The sequence below is a fragment of the Triturus cristatus genome, chromosome 1_2 (genome assembly GCF_964204655.1).
Source record: "Triturus cristatus chromosome 1_2, aTriCri1.1, whole genome shotgun sequence".
Classification (NCBI taxonomy): Eukaryota; Metazoa; Chordata; class Amphibia; order Caudata; family Salamandridae; genus Triturus; species Triturus cristatus.
This window is the reverse complement of record NC_140580.1, coordinates 488,717,553-488,732,599: the sequence shown is the minus strand read 5'-3', so window position 1 is coordinate 488,732,599 and position 15,047 is coordinate 488,717,553.

Here is a 15,047-nt window from a genome sequence, read left to right as displayed (position 1 = left end):
ATGTGTAAGTTTCTGTAGAAGTAAGTGTGGTGGTGTGTGTATAACTGTATATGCAGGTAAACGGATGTTTGATTCTTTATTAGCATGAGTGACTATGTGTGTGAGTAACTTTATGGATGAGTGGCGTTGTGTAACAGGATGTATAGGTGTATGAGTACATATGATGAGTGAGTACATGTATGAGTGACTGTATAGGACTGTTGGTGAAAGAGTGGATGTGGATGTGGATCTTATAATTACTGAATAGGTTGTTGTAACTGGTATTGGTATGTCCATTATTTTGAAAATTTTAATTTCTATTTTTGAATGTGTGTATCAAAGGTTATATTAGGGGGAGAGGAGGTCTGCCACTCTATCACAAGGATCATGTCATCAGGGATGTCATCAGTGATGTCATGAGTGATGTCACTGACCATGTCATGAGTAATGTAATATGTGACGTCATCAGCAGTGCATTGCTGGCGCGCGAGTTATAGTTAGCTGAACTAACTATAACGGGGGAATTTCTATGGTTTTGTACGAGTGAAAAGTCCAGCTAACTATAACTCCCCTGAAACCTATGGTTTTTTCAGTGAATTTCAAAGGTTTTTTAAATGCTAATTTCTAGCTATGCCTACAGAGATAGGACATGTGAAGAAAGAAGGAAAAACGCACAGAAAGAAAAAAAAGAAACGCAGAAAGAAGCAACAGAAGTCCTCGAAGACGAAGAAAAGTGCAGGAAGAAGTATAACGTGCAGAAAGAACAAACAGAAGGGCAGAAACAAGCCTTGTTGCAAAATCATCCTGTACCCTCAACTTTTTCAGACGGATACTGGTGGTAACTGAGTCTGACTAACCAGTCCTAGAGCCAGTGCTATGTTAAAAGACACTCAGAATACAGTGAAAACACCTACATACACTAGAGCACACTATGTGTTGGGGTCCCCCTGTGATTAGCATGACCTCCTCTGTAAGGCCCTAGTATATAATAGGGCAGGGGATTAAAACTACCTCTTAAAACGCACCACAGGGACAAAATGCCACTGAGATCTACATGTCCTGTAAAATCCACTTGTCCCACCTACCCCCATTCCACATCAATCCTAAGGGCTCCGGCTGACAGAGAAACATTAATATATTTTTGCTTTATTAAAATCAGTAAACCATTGAATGCTGTGCAATAATAATGTTAAAGGAAAACTTGTCAAGCGATATTATCGCATCCCTGCCCCCCTGCGCCCCCTCCCCTTAACCCTGACGGCAATTCTTTTATTTCTATTCCCCTTTTTTTCCATTTTTTTTGGCTGTGTATTTATTCCCACAAAATACGTACATTTCAAACCATACGTAATGTACTAATTTACCGTCACCCTTGGCTGTGTATTTATTCCCACAAAATACGTACATTTCAAACCATACGTAATGTACTAATTTACCGTCACCCTTGTAAAAAAGTATGGGTGGGATATAAAAGGTGTCAGCCAGCATGCCTCCTGCCATTTCCCCCTCACTTTTGCAGCTGGCCAGACGTGATCCCTATGTTCCTTGCGAATCGGTAAGTTGTATTGAAAAAGAAACAGCAAAGTTGGGAGCTTCCCTTAACAATAAGAATCATTTTTTCGCCAAATGTACCCTCTTTGCAACATTAAACAATTGTGTAATGTATATTTGTCGGTGTGTTTACGCAGTTATGGGCTGAAAGTTAATAGCTCACTATTCTATATTAGGACTTTAAGTTATAAATTGCAAGTCACCAACGGATGTCTCTTTTGAAAGCATTAATCTGCAGATCTGTTCCCATCCTATGCACTCTGTAATCGACTTCGTACATGTTCTTTGCAGCAGGCATATTAACCCTCTGCACTAACTTCACCGAGGTCACAACCTCAACTATACAAAACACGGATCTCTTTCCAGGATGGTAATTCATCACACAAGTTTCCTACACATTTCTGTGAGGCCTGGTAATTGCCGGCGGAAAGAAACGCTGCAGCAGGTGCTTCGAAAGCTTTTAGTGCTGGCTGCGCCGTGTGCGACAATGTTTTTTTGCCCATAAGCCAAAGGAGTGAAAGTGTAGGAGTGACATGTCACCCATACTGGTAGGCAGTAGTTTAAGAGTGCTTGGTGTGGAGAAGCACAAACGCAGAGTCGAAAAAGAAACAGCAAAGTTGGGAGCTTCCTTTAATAATAAGAATTGTTTTTTCGCCAAATGTACCCTCTTTGCAACATTAATCAATTTTGTAATGTATATTTGTCGGTGTGTTTATGCAGTTCTGGGCTGAAAGTTAATAGTTCACTATTCTATATTAGGACTTTAAGATATAAATTGCAAGTCACCAACGGATGTCTCTTTTGAAAGCATTAATCTGCAGATCTGTTTCCATCTGCGGTATGAAGGCTCCGGACCCGCGATGTTAAACCCGCATTGCGATGGCAGCGCGTGAATCTGAATTCGTTGTAATGGGTGTTTCCCCCATGAAGCGGTGGTAGCGCAGCGCGTCTGCTTGCGATACGCTATTTTGACGTCCTCATCTGAGGCGCCGAGGCAGGCCAGGCCTAGGCTTTTGTACTAATTAATCTACCCACTCACGGTTGCTAAAATATAAATAAAAGAAAATCGCAGCACCTCCGTCACAATATCACACAATTCAAGCGGGCAAAACTGCTTATTTTACCTGAATGCTTATTGCAAGCCTCGTGGCGGCCACGGACTACTGCTTGCAGAGGCTGAGTGACGTTTCACTCCCCCAGCCAATCACTGGCTAGAGCCCAGTCATGGGCTGCTAGCCAATCAGATGCCGCCAAAGGCTCTCTGCAAGCTTCGGATTGGCTGTGAGCCTCAGAGTGCCCACAGCCTGTTGTTTTAACGTGATTAAAACGTGATTAATGTCTACATGTCCGTCGGACATAAATAGACAATAAATCTTCTTGCCCGTCAATATAAACAACATGGTTCGGGCGTCGGGCGATATGATTCCCCCACCCCATTCTCTCAAACATGGTTCGTGATATCACAGCAGAAGGCTTTTTCACATGGTAAAATCACCTTAGAACACACCACAATTCCTAAAATGAGTATGGTACCATCAACAAATGATTTATAGTGTAACTAAAGTCTTAAAACCTTCTATTAACTGCAATGCTTTTTAATGAGGTGCTATCATGTATATTGGTCCCAAGATGGCTGCCAACACTTCTTGGATGGAGTACTGACAGCCAATCAGATCTCACGATGAGATGTGTGGTTAGGCTCCGCCCAGATATGTATATGATTTTACTTTTGACTTTCTCAGGAACTACTGAACAGATTGACACCATATATGCAAAAGGCACATGCCTGACCTGAGGACTACCGCTTTGCCAAATTTCAAGTAATTCTGTTCAGCCGTTCGGGCTGTACCTTGGACTAAAGGTCCCTATGGGAAATTGCATGGGGAAAACGCGTTTTGGGACCCCCCTTTTTTCTCAGCCCCCGCTTGACGAATCCCCCCGAGACTTTCAGGGTAGGAGCGGAGCGTCCTACCTATTTCGACAACCGGCGCCAAAGTTATTCCAAATAGAATGTTGCGGCTTTCCTATGGAAACACGGTCCTAACTATAACTATCTACTGGCGACCGCCAGTAGATAATATATATATATATGTATATATGAACAAACACTCCTCTCGAAACAAAAGGACACAACGCAATATCTTATGACAAATACAGCCAGGGTTTAATTAGTGGCTATGTCGGACGCGTTTCGCCTGAACCAGCAGGCTTGTTCACCAACACCAACATTGCGTTGTGTCCTTTTGTTTCGAGAGGAGTGTTTGTTCATATATTAGCGAACCAAGCTTGGAGGTTCGCCCGAACGACGCACCCGCTGTTCTGGAGTTTGCGGTGGCTGTATCCAAGTAACGTGGAGAAGGAATATATAAGTAACGCTATAGTTAAGTATGATAAAATATCTGTTCTTTTTTTTTTTTAAACTTTGAAGTTCACAGAAAAAAACAAAGATTAAACTAACATTATAGTTAGGTTAGTTTGTCAATGACAATATTGCATGGCGGGGAGCAAGTTATAGTTAGTGCAGCAAGCTATAACTGGTGGGGACGCCCGGTCATTCCACTTGCCTGTATTTTATTTCCGGAAGCACTGTTCTGCCCAGACCTGCAGAAGGGAGCAGGGAGCGACTGCACCCACGAGGGAGTGGACCTTGCCGCCAGGAGAAACTACATTTCCCAGGGGGCCCTTGTGGTCGCGTGAGGAACCACGCACTTTCAGCGCGCCACCGGCGCATAAATTACCGAGGGACGGGCTCGCCCGGGCAAAGCCCGGGCCAAGGGTGGGCCCGTCTGTGCCCGTCAGGGGCCGGAAGAGGCCGGGCTGGGCCCCCCTCTTGAGAAGTGACGATCAGGAGTAGCGCCTAAGAACGGACTGGTACTGTGAGTACTGTGTATATATCCCCTCAAAATGTCTCAATGGAAAGGGAGTAGTGTAACATTTAAGCAAAAGGGGGTTGGCCAACAATCACTTCTGACTTATCTCACAGGGGCCATGGGAGAAATTGAAGAACAAATTCATATGGTGGAAGAAACATTAACTAATGGGGGGGGAGATGCAGTTGCCGTGGAGAAAGGGAATATTACTTGTCCCAAAGTGAAACGAAAGGAGGGTATTTGTCGGAACTTGCACAATGGCTGTATAAGGACCGTGGATGACCAAATAACCCTAAGTGATCATAGCGGGATGGGTGAGGATTCGTACCCTCCCTCAAAGCGTAGTAAGATATCTACACGCTTTGAGGGATGCCAGCCAACCGAAGTAGCCGATCTAGATTTGGATATTGGACATATTGATAAGGGTGGCAACAAGAGAAAAATCACTAAGAAAAAATCTGCTCATGAAACTAACATGACAAAAACGCATCATAATGTGGGTAATAACTCTATCACTGCGATATTGGAGGGTCAGAAAAGGATAATGGAAAGTCTACAGAACATTTTGGCCACCTTTCAAACATATTTCACAGACGCTATGGGAACATTATCTGATAGAGTAGCTGTTATTGAAACCAGTACACGAGGTTCTATAGGAAAGTGTACAGAGGCGTTACATAACAATACAGGGGGTCTGCAGGATCGTATTATAAATACTCCCGCTAATTTAACCAGCACGATAGGTGTGTCTAGAGACCTCAATAGGATATTCCCAGGCCAAAGTTTGGGAGGAGAGGGAGAACAAGGCAAGTGTGCCAGGGAACAGAGGGAATCTACTGATAGTAACATAGACACACGTATGACCCGAGATCATTTTATGAGAGGGCAGTTCTGCCTTGATTAACCTCCGGCAGCCGTTCCTTATGTGATCATCCTAGCTAATGTCCCAGAATTGGTGCACCCTGTCCAGGAAACATGTAGGGAGCTTTGTAATAAATCGTTACACTGGCTGGGTAATCGGATTTGCCTGTGCGATCCTCCATTCAAGCACTTCAAAATGGCCAGACCTGTTCCATGGGTTGGGAAAGGAAGAAAAGAACTTAAGGGGGATTGCATAGTCTTGACTTTTAGTGACCCTAGATTGATTAGGGAGATCCTGTATAGGGCAGGGAATAACCGCCATGATCATTCTGATATTGTTATACTACCATTAGGATCCTTTTATCCATTAGCCAAGATTGGAACAAATAGTGAAATGAGTTTCCCTGCCAATGCCCCCTCTGGGAGGAGAGTAACCAGGGACTCTTGTGATGTACAATCTATAACCACAAATTGGCTACACCCCAATCGTTTTGAACCTCTGTCATGGTTGGATGATCAGGATTGACTGTTTGATATCCATGAGAGGAAGAAAACCCATGTGAACTGTTCGATGCCAAGAGGGCTGGAGGATGGCAGGGGTACCAGGGAATCGAACATTGGTAACAGTCTAGATATTAAAGGGACACTGCTGGCGATTAACAGTGCGATGATGTCTATACTGACCATCATCTAGGTACTACCGACAAGATAATTAACATTGGTCAGTTAAGGACATCTCAAAGAGCAATGGATAAGGAAAAAGAGATGGAGGTGGAGGAAGTAAGCTCTTGTAACATTTTGAGCTGGAACATCGCAGGCTTAGCAGCTAAAGCACACGATCCTGAATGGATACTATTTGTGGAAAAGTATGATATAATATGTTTTCAAGAAACATGGCTGGAGAGGGAAATTCATATTCTGGGTTTTAGTACATTTCACACCCCAGCAATTACTACTAATTATGGCCGAAATAAGGGGGGGGTTGTGTATTTACATTTCAGTTGAGGCTGGGGTATCTAATGTTAGGATTAAGCATTGCTCTGAGTTTTTTCAGATTTTAAATTTGAAGCTAAAGTGGAATAAAGAGGTGGTTATAGTGAACTTTTATAACAATGTCCCAATAGACCGCAAAGAGACTGTCTTCAGGGAATTAAGTAACATTTTAAAAATTATAGAGGAAACCATGATAGGTGATATGCCTCTATTATGGGTAGGGGACTTTATTGTTCTCTTTGTGTGCACGGTGAACAGGGCATCTGTGGCCTAGGGGAAGACAAAGAGGATAATTGCTGGCATTTTATGCATAACAAAAGCGGGGAGATGTTTAATGATATATTATATTAATTCGACCTAGGTTTTGCTAATGAGCTTTGTTCAAACCCTACACCCTTTTATCCAACTTTCAATGGGAGAGGTTGTACTTCTTCTATTGATTTTGTTGTACTTTCCAAGCGATATGCTTCTAGTATCCAGGAGTGTACAACAGAGGAAATATCCATGAGTGATCACTATCCAATTAGCTTAAAGCTGTTTGCTTGGAGAAATTATATAAAACGTAAGAGGCAGGCACCTTATGACTATGGGGTGTGATTGGCGACCACAAATGGTTATTCCCTAAAATGGGATAGAGTAGAACCCGAAGCATTTTTGCATAGTCTAATCACTAAAACTCAGCCTGAATGGGAAACATGCCTCACACAGGGGAGTGCTGCTGCTGATGTCTATTTTGCCTTCTTAAAGATATCAGAGGAAGCCCATAGACTCCTAAGGAGGGAAATTAATTGTGGGAGATCGAAAGTAAAGGGTTGGTTTGATAGTAACTGTTCTAGAGCCCATACCCATCTTAAAAGGATCTTGCATGCAGTACCAAAATGTAAGGAAGGGATTAAAAAGGCAAGGATTGCCTATCACCTAGCCCGGAAAAAGCATAAAAGCCAGTTAAAGGACGAAGCTTGGGAAAATTTACGTCAGGCTTGTGTAAGAAGGGACAATAGTAGTTTTTGGAAAGCTGTAAATGCTCATTTCTATCAAGATAGAGATGTCGATGTTATAGACGTGGCTATTACGGGTGAAAGGTGGGTGAAATGTTTTGGGGATCTTTATAAATCTACGGGAGCTGTTTTGGATAGGCGAGCAGTTGATGATCAGGGTGTCTTTCCTCTTGACCTGAATTTTACTTTGGAGGAGGTGATAAGGGCCATTAGGGAGAGTGCGGCAGGAAAGGCACCTGGCCCAGACAGGGTACCAGTGGATGTCTACAGATCAAATATTGACCTGTGGGCACCACTGTTAACGATGGCATTAAATAGTAGTTCCACTTTTAAACTTAATCCTACGTGGACAGATGCGATATTGGTGCCCATTTTTAAGAAGGGGAACAGGAGCGAGCCTAGCTGCTATCGCTTATATCACTTCTGGATGCTCTATTGAAAATCGCTGGGAGAATAATCCTCAATAGACTTCAAACCTGGGCGAGTGAGGCAGGATTTTTAACAAACCTACAATATGGTTTTCGTTCTGGCATGGGAACTATGGAGCGGGGATTGAACTTAGCCTTGATTGTAGATAAATATACTAAGGCAAAGAGGGGGAAACTTTTTCTTACTTTTGTAGACTTGAGTTCAGCCTTTGATGGAGTTGACCATGGCATGTTGTGGAACACCTTAGAAGATCTTAAGGTGTACCGGGTTTTAATATTGTTTATAAAGGAAATGTACAGGAATGCAGGGGCGAGGGTGCGTTATGGAAATACTGGGGAGTGCTCGGCAAAATTTCCAATTGAAAAGGGTGTCAGACAGGGGTGTATATTGGCCCCTTTTCTTTTTACACTCTATATTAATAGTTTGGGCCATTACCTCATTAGAGATCAAAATGACTACCCGACTATTGGGGGCACCCCGTCCCTGTTTTACTCTACGCAGATGATGCGGTGATTATGTCAAGGACCCAACTAGGCCTTCAAAGAGTGGGTAATAGTTTTGCTATTTATATGAAAGAGAGGGGCCTAAGAGTGAACATAACAAAGACATTTACCATGGGTTGTGGTAAAAGTAGAGGTACAACATGTAATATCTTTATTGACATCAGAAAGGTAGAAAATACCGGTACCTTTTGCTATTTAGGCATAACTTTTGACAAAAAGGGAACATGGAAATCAGCTATTAAGGCCAGAAAATTGAATTTTAGCAGAGCTGTGGGGGCAGTTATAAATGTTGCCAAAAAAATAGGAGGAAGACCTGTACAAGAACTCTTGGAAGTTTATAAGGCCAAATGCGTTTCCACCGGGCTGTATGGGGCCGGTTTATGGGGCATCGAAGAACCAGATATTATACAAACTTGTGAAAATGGTTTTATCCGCTATCTTTTGGGAGTCCCTATTTCTTCTGCCACCTATAGTTTCCATCAGGAATTGGGACTCTCATATATATCAGATACCATCAAGATAGCTCCGTTGTTTTATTGTGGCATAAGGTGTGGGTCACAGATAAGACAGGCTTCAATAGAGATGTAATCTTGGATTGCCTTAAATTGGAGAGAGCTAAACACATGGCATGGCTCAATTATATAAAAACGATAACTAACGCCATTGGGCATCCTGCATATTTTACGGACTCAAGTAGCCTGGAGGATATTTCCAGGAAACATTTGAAAGCAAATTGCTTGAAATTCCTTGAAGACCAAAGATGGTCCAAAGAGAGAGTAAAACACACTGTAATGGCAAATTATTTGATCTTGAGTGGCCTGGGACTTCAACAATATTTGCTGTCAATACAAGATAGTTTTAGCCGTATGCTCTTGGCTCGTTTTTGACTTGGCTCCTTCTTCAGAATGGTTTTATTCCCGGTGGTAAATGTCTGGTCATCTCATATATCTGTATGACCCTGTGATGATGTCTCATTACAATAAAAAATGTACTGCACTTTATTCTGTAAAGAGTTCTCCATACCCAGGCAGATGTACCTTAGACCGATTCTTAAAAGCTGGAATATTAGATATTGCAGGGTAGCATTTCTAAGATTACAGATGTTGGAAACACCGGCAACTATTTTGGCCGTTACAACTTATTTGAAGGTGATTATTAGGTCCCGGGCTACAATATAATCTTCGTAATTTTATTATATTTTAATACCTTTTATAAACTTTTCAGATTGTGTTTTTAAATATAGACCATGGTACATTAGCTATGAATCTTTGTCCTTTTTTTAAATGCTTTTTTATGCAATTTTTTTATGATTAATTGTTCTTCCTTATAGTAATATATTTCTACATTTGATTATTGGTTTTTCCCATGTCTATATATACGATTGTTACTATGTACTTTTATGATTTCTTCTGTCATGAAATCGAATAAAGTAAACTTGATTGATAAAAAAAAAAAAAAATGGTGAATTTCTTGTCATTGACAAGTTCACCTAACTATAATGTTACGTTACACTTTGGATCTAATTAGGATGTCGGTAAGCCTCCAACCGCTCATTGGAGACTTACTGACGAGATCCCTGTTTTGAAGTGTGACCCCTGTATTACGATTACGGCAGTCGGCATTCAAACCGGCTGGTCAATCGTCTGGCTTCCGACAGGCTGAAGGAGCCTAATGGCTAGTCAGAACCACCAACATAATCCCATAAGGATGGCGTTGTTGGCATCTGGAATATGATGTTGGTTTCTGACAGGCTTTCCATGTGGTGCTTTCCAAAATGGAAAGCCTATTGGAAAGCGACTTTGGGGGCCCCTATCAGGACCCCCCTTCTTCAGCGGCCTCCGGCTGAGGGTTAGTTGCCCCCCTGTAAATCCCCTCACTATGTGGCAGGCACCATGGTATTTACAGTGACTATCATTTCTCTATGGGAGCTTGTGCTGCAGCCGGATTCGAACCACCTCACAAGCTCCCATAGGGAAATAGGAGTCTGCGAACGCACCATGTGCAGTCGCATCATAATTGCAGTTTCGGACCTTCGACCCGAGGTCGGTTGGTCTCGAAACCGCAGTTATGTCGGTTGGAGGTGACTCCGACTGACATCCAAATTAGGCCCTTTGTTTTTTGCAAGGAATATATATATTTATATATCTAAACATATATTATCTACTGGCGGTCGCCAGTAGATAGTTATAGTTAGGACCTATTTTCCATAGGAAATCTGCAACATTCTATTCCCAATAAGTCTGGCGTCGATTGACGAATCTTCGCGAAATTTTCCAAACTTTTGGCCAGCTCCGCTCCGCTCCTACCCTGAAAGTTTCACGGTGAATCGTCAAGCGGGGGCCAGGAAAAAGGGGGGTCCCAAAACACGTTTTCCCCATGCAATTTCCCTTAGGACCTGTTGTCGCAGCTACATCCCGAACTGATGAACGGAATTACACCAAATTTGGCAAAGATGTAGTCCTCAGTTCAGACTCGTGCCTTTTGCTTAAATGGTGTAAATCTGTTCAGTAGTTCCTGAGAAAATTAGAGTTAAAAGTTAGTGATATCTATGGCCGGGAGGATACGCGCACCCTCCCAGAACCCTCCGGAGCACGAGCTGAATGCTAATTGGCTGCCAACACTCTGAATCAGGAAGTGTTGGCAGCCATCTTGTGCCTCGGTAGAACCGAGGCACAAGAAAACCGAAAAAAAACGCCACCCCCCCCGGGGCTTTTAAAGAAAAATGTATACCCTGTGTGGGGGGGCTCAAGCCCCCCCATACGCCATGGGGACCGACACCTCCCCAGGGCTCTAAATATGTAAAATGGGGGGTCCGTGAGGGACCCCCCAGCCCCGGGGACCACCACCCCCCGGGGCTTTGAAAGAAGTGGGAGGGGGGCAGCTCGGCCCCCCTCCTGGAGCCCTCGATGGCTCTGGGGACCGCCACCCCCCAGGGCCGGCTCCTGCAGTGTTCCGGGGCTGGCACCCTGTCATTGCAAACTGCTTTGCTATTTGGAAGAGAGAGCAGGAAATCTGCTCTCTCTTCCAAATAACAAAGATGATTGCTTTTCCACATGGGGAGCAGCATGTTAGCTGCTCCCCATGTGAAAAAGCAATGCCGGCTCCCGCAGGAAGCGGGGAGCTGGCTGGGACCGTGGAGGGATTTGGACCCCCCCACGGTCCCCAACGAGATGGCCAGGCCCCAGGGAATGGGGTCCCCGGGGTCATAAGTGGCCCGGGAGGGGGGCCACGTGGCCACCCTCCTAAAAATTAAAAAAATGTATAAATAAATAAACGGCCCCGGGGGATGGGGTCTCCGGGGCCTTAAGTGGACACAGGAGGGGGGCTACGCAGCTCCCCTCCCTAAAAATATGTTTGTTTTTTTAAAAATAGGCCCATGCCCCGGGGGATGGGGTCCGCGGGGCAGATTAAGGCCTCCGGAGGGGGGCCACGCGGCCCCCCTCTACAGTATAAAAAAAAAAAAATTAGGGGGCAGGTCCTGGGGGATGGGGTCCCCAGGGCCAAAAAATAAGAAAAAGAAGGGGGGTTACACAGCCCCCCTTCTTAAAAAGAATTTTATTCTAAAAAAATGGGATCGGGGAGGAGGCCACGCCCCCTCCTTTCATCACTCTGCAAACGTGCCCCCTTCAATACTGGGGGTTCCTGGGGGCCAACTAGCCCACCAGGAACCTCCAGTATGCACCAGGGGGCTGCGTTGCAGAGAGGTGTTCTGAGGCCACACCCCTTTTTACACCTCTCTGCAACGCAGCTCTGTGGCGCTTAATGGAGGTACCTGGTGGGCTAGTTGAACCCAAGGGGACGTCAGGATTCAAGGGGAGTTAATCTCCCAACTTAAAACGTGCCACAGGGCGTGTTTGCACAGTGGTGAAGGTAGGGGGCGGGGCCTGAGGTGATACTGTGCAAATACGCCCTGTGGCGTGTTTTTAGTTGGGGAATTCATTCCTCTTCAATCCAGAGGTCCCCTAGGGGACGACTAGCCCACCAGGTATCTCAACTAAGCGCCACGGAGCTGCGTTGCAGAGTGTTGTAAAAAGGGGTGTGGCCTCTTAACACCTCTCTGCAACGCAGCTCCCTGGTGCCTACTGGAGGTACCTGGTGGGCTAGTTGGCCGCCAGGGAAGCTCAGGATTCAAGTAGACTTAATCTCCCAACTTAAACCACCCCACGGGGCGCGTTTGCACAGTGGTGAAGGTAGGGGGTGGGGCCTGAGGTGATGTGTGTGCAAACACGCCCTGTGGCATGTTTTAAGTTGGGGAATTAATTCCTCTTCAATCCTGAGGGTCCCTGGGGACCAACTAGCCCACCAGGTACCTCAAGTAAGCGCCACGGAGCTGAGTTGCAGAGTGTTGTAAAAAGGGGCGTGGCCTCTGAACACCTCTCTGCAATGCAGCTCCCTGGCGCATACTGGAGGTACCTGGTGGGCTAGTTGGCCCCCATGGGACCTCAGGATTGAAGAGGAATTAATTCCCCAACTTAAAACGCGCCACAGGGCGTGTTTGCACATGTCACCTCAGGCCCCGCCCCCTTCCTTCACCATTGTACAAATATTCCTGTAAAATCAGCCGAATTACGAATTCCGATTTACTCACCTGTTATCAGGAGAGAACCCAGGACTGCATCTTTTAGCCCAGCACTGACTCTGAAAAGTAATTCTAAGCGTACTTACCAGTAACTTGTATTTCCTTCCATAGGAATCCATTGTGTGGTTTTCAGCAGAAAATTTTCTGTGTCCATTTTTGAAACGTACAAAATATTCCTCTAAAATCAGCCGAACTACGAATTCAGATTTACTCACCTGTAATCAGGAGAGGACCCAGTGCTGCATCTTTTAGCCCAGCATTGACCCTGAAAAGGAATTCTAAGCGTACTTACCAGTAACTTGTATTTCCTTCCATAGCAATCCAATGTGTGGTTTTTAGCAGAAATTTTTTAAGTGTCTATTTTCACAAACTAAAAATATTCCTAAAAAATCGTCTGTGTGACTTAAACACATTCTTTCAACTGTTTACAGGAGGCTGGCCAGTGCTGGATCCAGGATCCACCACTGAAAAAGTAACGATAACACTACTTACCTGCTAAGTGAATTTTCTGCCATAGGATAACATTGGTGATTCTATAGGAAAAAGTTTCTAAGTGTCACCTTTTAAAATACAATAATATTCCTTAAAAATTACTACTGTAACCAAAGCGCTTTTACTCAACTGTTTACAGGAGATGTCTAAGGACTGAATCTAGGATCCAGTCCTGTGGTTAGAAAAGCAATCCATAAAGTAACTAATTGCATTTAATTAGAAATTCACATTGAGCTGAATGTTGCTTTGTGTTTGAAATTGTGTTGCCCATTGCAACAACTGTAACTACTGTACGCCGTTCGTAGTCGGGAACTGTGGATGCTGGCAAACGCTGAGGATACCACGGAGGAGTGACTGAAATCCCCTTTTTAATTGCAGTTTTATTGGAGCTTTTTAAAAGGACTGGAAGAAGCGCTTCCCTAGCGCAACACAATCTGGAACTACATATCCGTCCCGGGACTGCGAGGCCCAGGCTGCCCTGCAACGCAAATCCACAGCGCACCTGGTGCCTCTTCCCGGCCCCTCCCCTCGTTACCTGGCTCTTCAAAACGACTCACGGCCCCCGCTTCGCGGGCGCCGCTCGTAGTCGGGAACTGTGGATGCTGGCAAACGCTGAGGATACCACGGAGGAGTGACTGAAATCCCCTTTTTAATTGCAGTTTTATTGGAGCTTTTTAAAAGGACTGGAAGAAGCGCTTCCCTAGCGCAACACACTCTGGAACTACATATCCGTCCCGGGACTGCGAGGCCCAGGCTGCCCTGCAACGCAAATCCACAGCGCACCTGGTGCCTCTTCCCGGCCCCTCCCCTCGTTACCTGGCTCTTCAAAACGACTCACGGCCCCCGCTTCGCGGGCGCCGTTCGTAGTCGGGAACTGTGGATGCTGGCAAACGCTGAGGATACCACGGAGGAGTGACTGAAATCCCCTTTTTAATTGCAGTTTTATTGGAGCTTTTTAAAAGGACTGGAAGAAGCGCTTCCCTAGCGCAACACACTCTGGAACTACATATCCGTCCCGGGACTGCGAGGCCCAGGCTGCCCTGCAACGCAAATCCACAGCGCACCTGGTGCCTCTTCCCGGCCCCTCCCCTCGTTACCTGGCTCTTCAAAACGACTCACGGCCCCCGCTTCGCGGGCGCCGTTCGTAGTCGGGAACTGTGGATGCTGGCAAACGCTGAGGATACCACGGAGGAGCGACTGAAATCCCCTTTTTAATTGCAGTTTTATTGGAGCTTTTTAAAAGGACTGAAAGAAGAACTTCCCTAGCGCAACACACTCTGGAACTACATATCCGTCCCGGGACTGCGAGGCCCAGGCTGCCCTGCAACGCAAATCCACAGCGCACCTGGTGCCTCTTCCCGGCCCCTCCCCTCGTTACCTGGCTCTTCAAAACGACTCACGGCCCCCGCTTCGCGGGCGCCGTTCGTAGTCGGGAACTGTGGATGCTGGCAAACGCTGAGGATACCACGGAGGAGTGACTGAAATCCCCTTTTTAATTGCAGTTTTATTGGAGCTTTTTAAAAGGACTGGAAGAAGCGCTTCCCTAGCGCAACACACTCTGGAACTACATATCCATCCCGGGACTGCGAGGCCCAGGCTGCCCTGCAACGCAAATCCACAGCGCACCTGGTGCCTCTTCCCGGCCCCTCCCCCTCAGGTGATACATCTGACACCCATTCCCGCGTACGCGGGACGCGAGCGGGGCGCAGACCGGGGCTAAGCCCGGGCAAAGGGCGGGCCGTCTGAGGCCGTCCGAGGACGATTGAGGACGGGCCGGGCTACCCCCCTAATA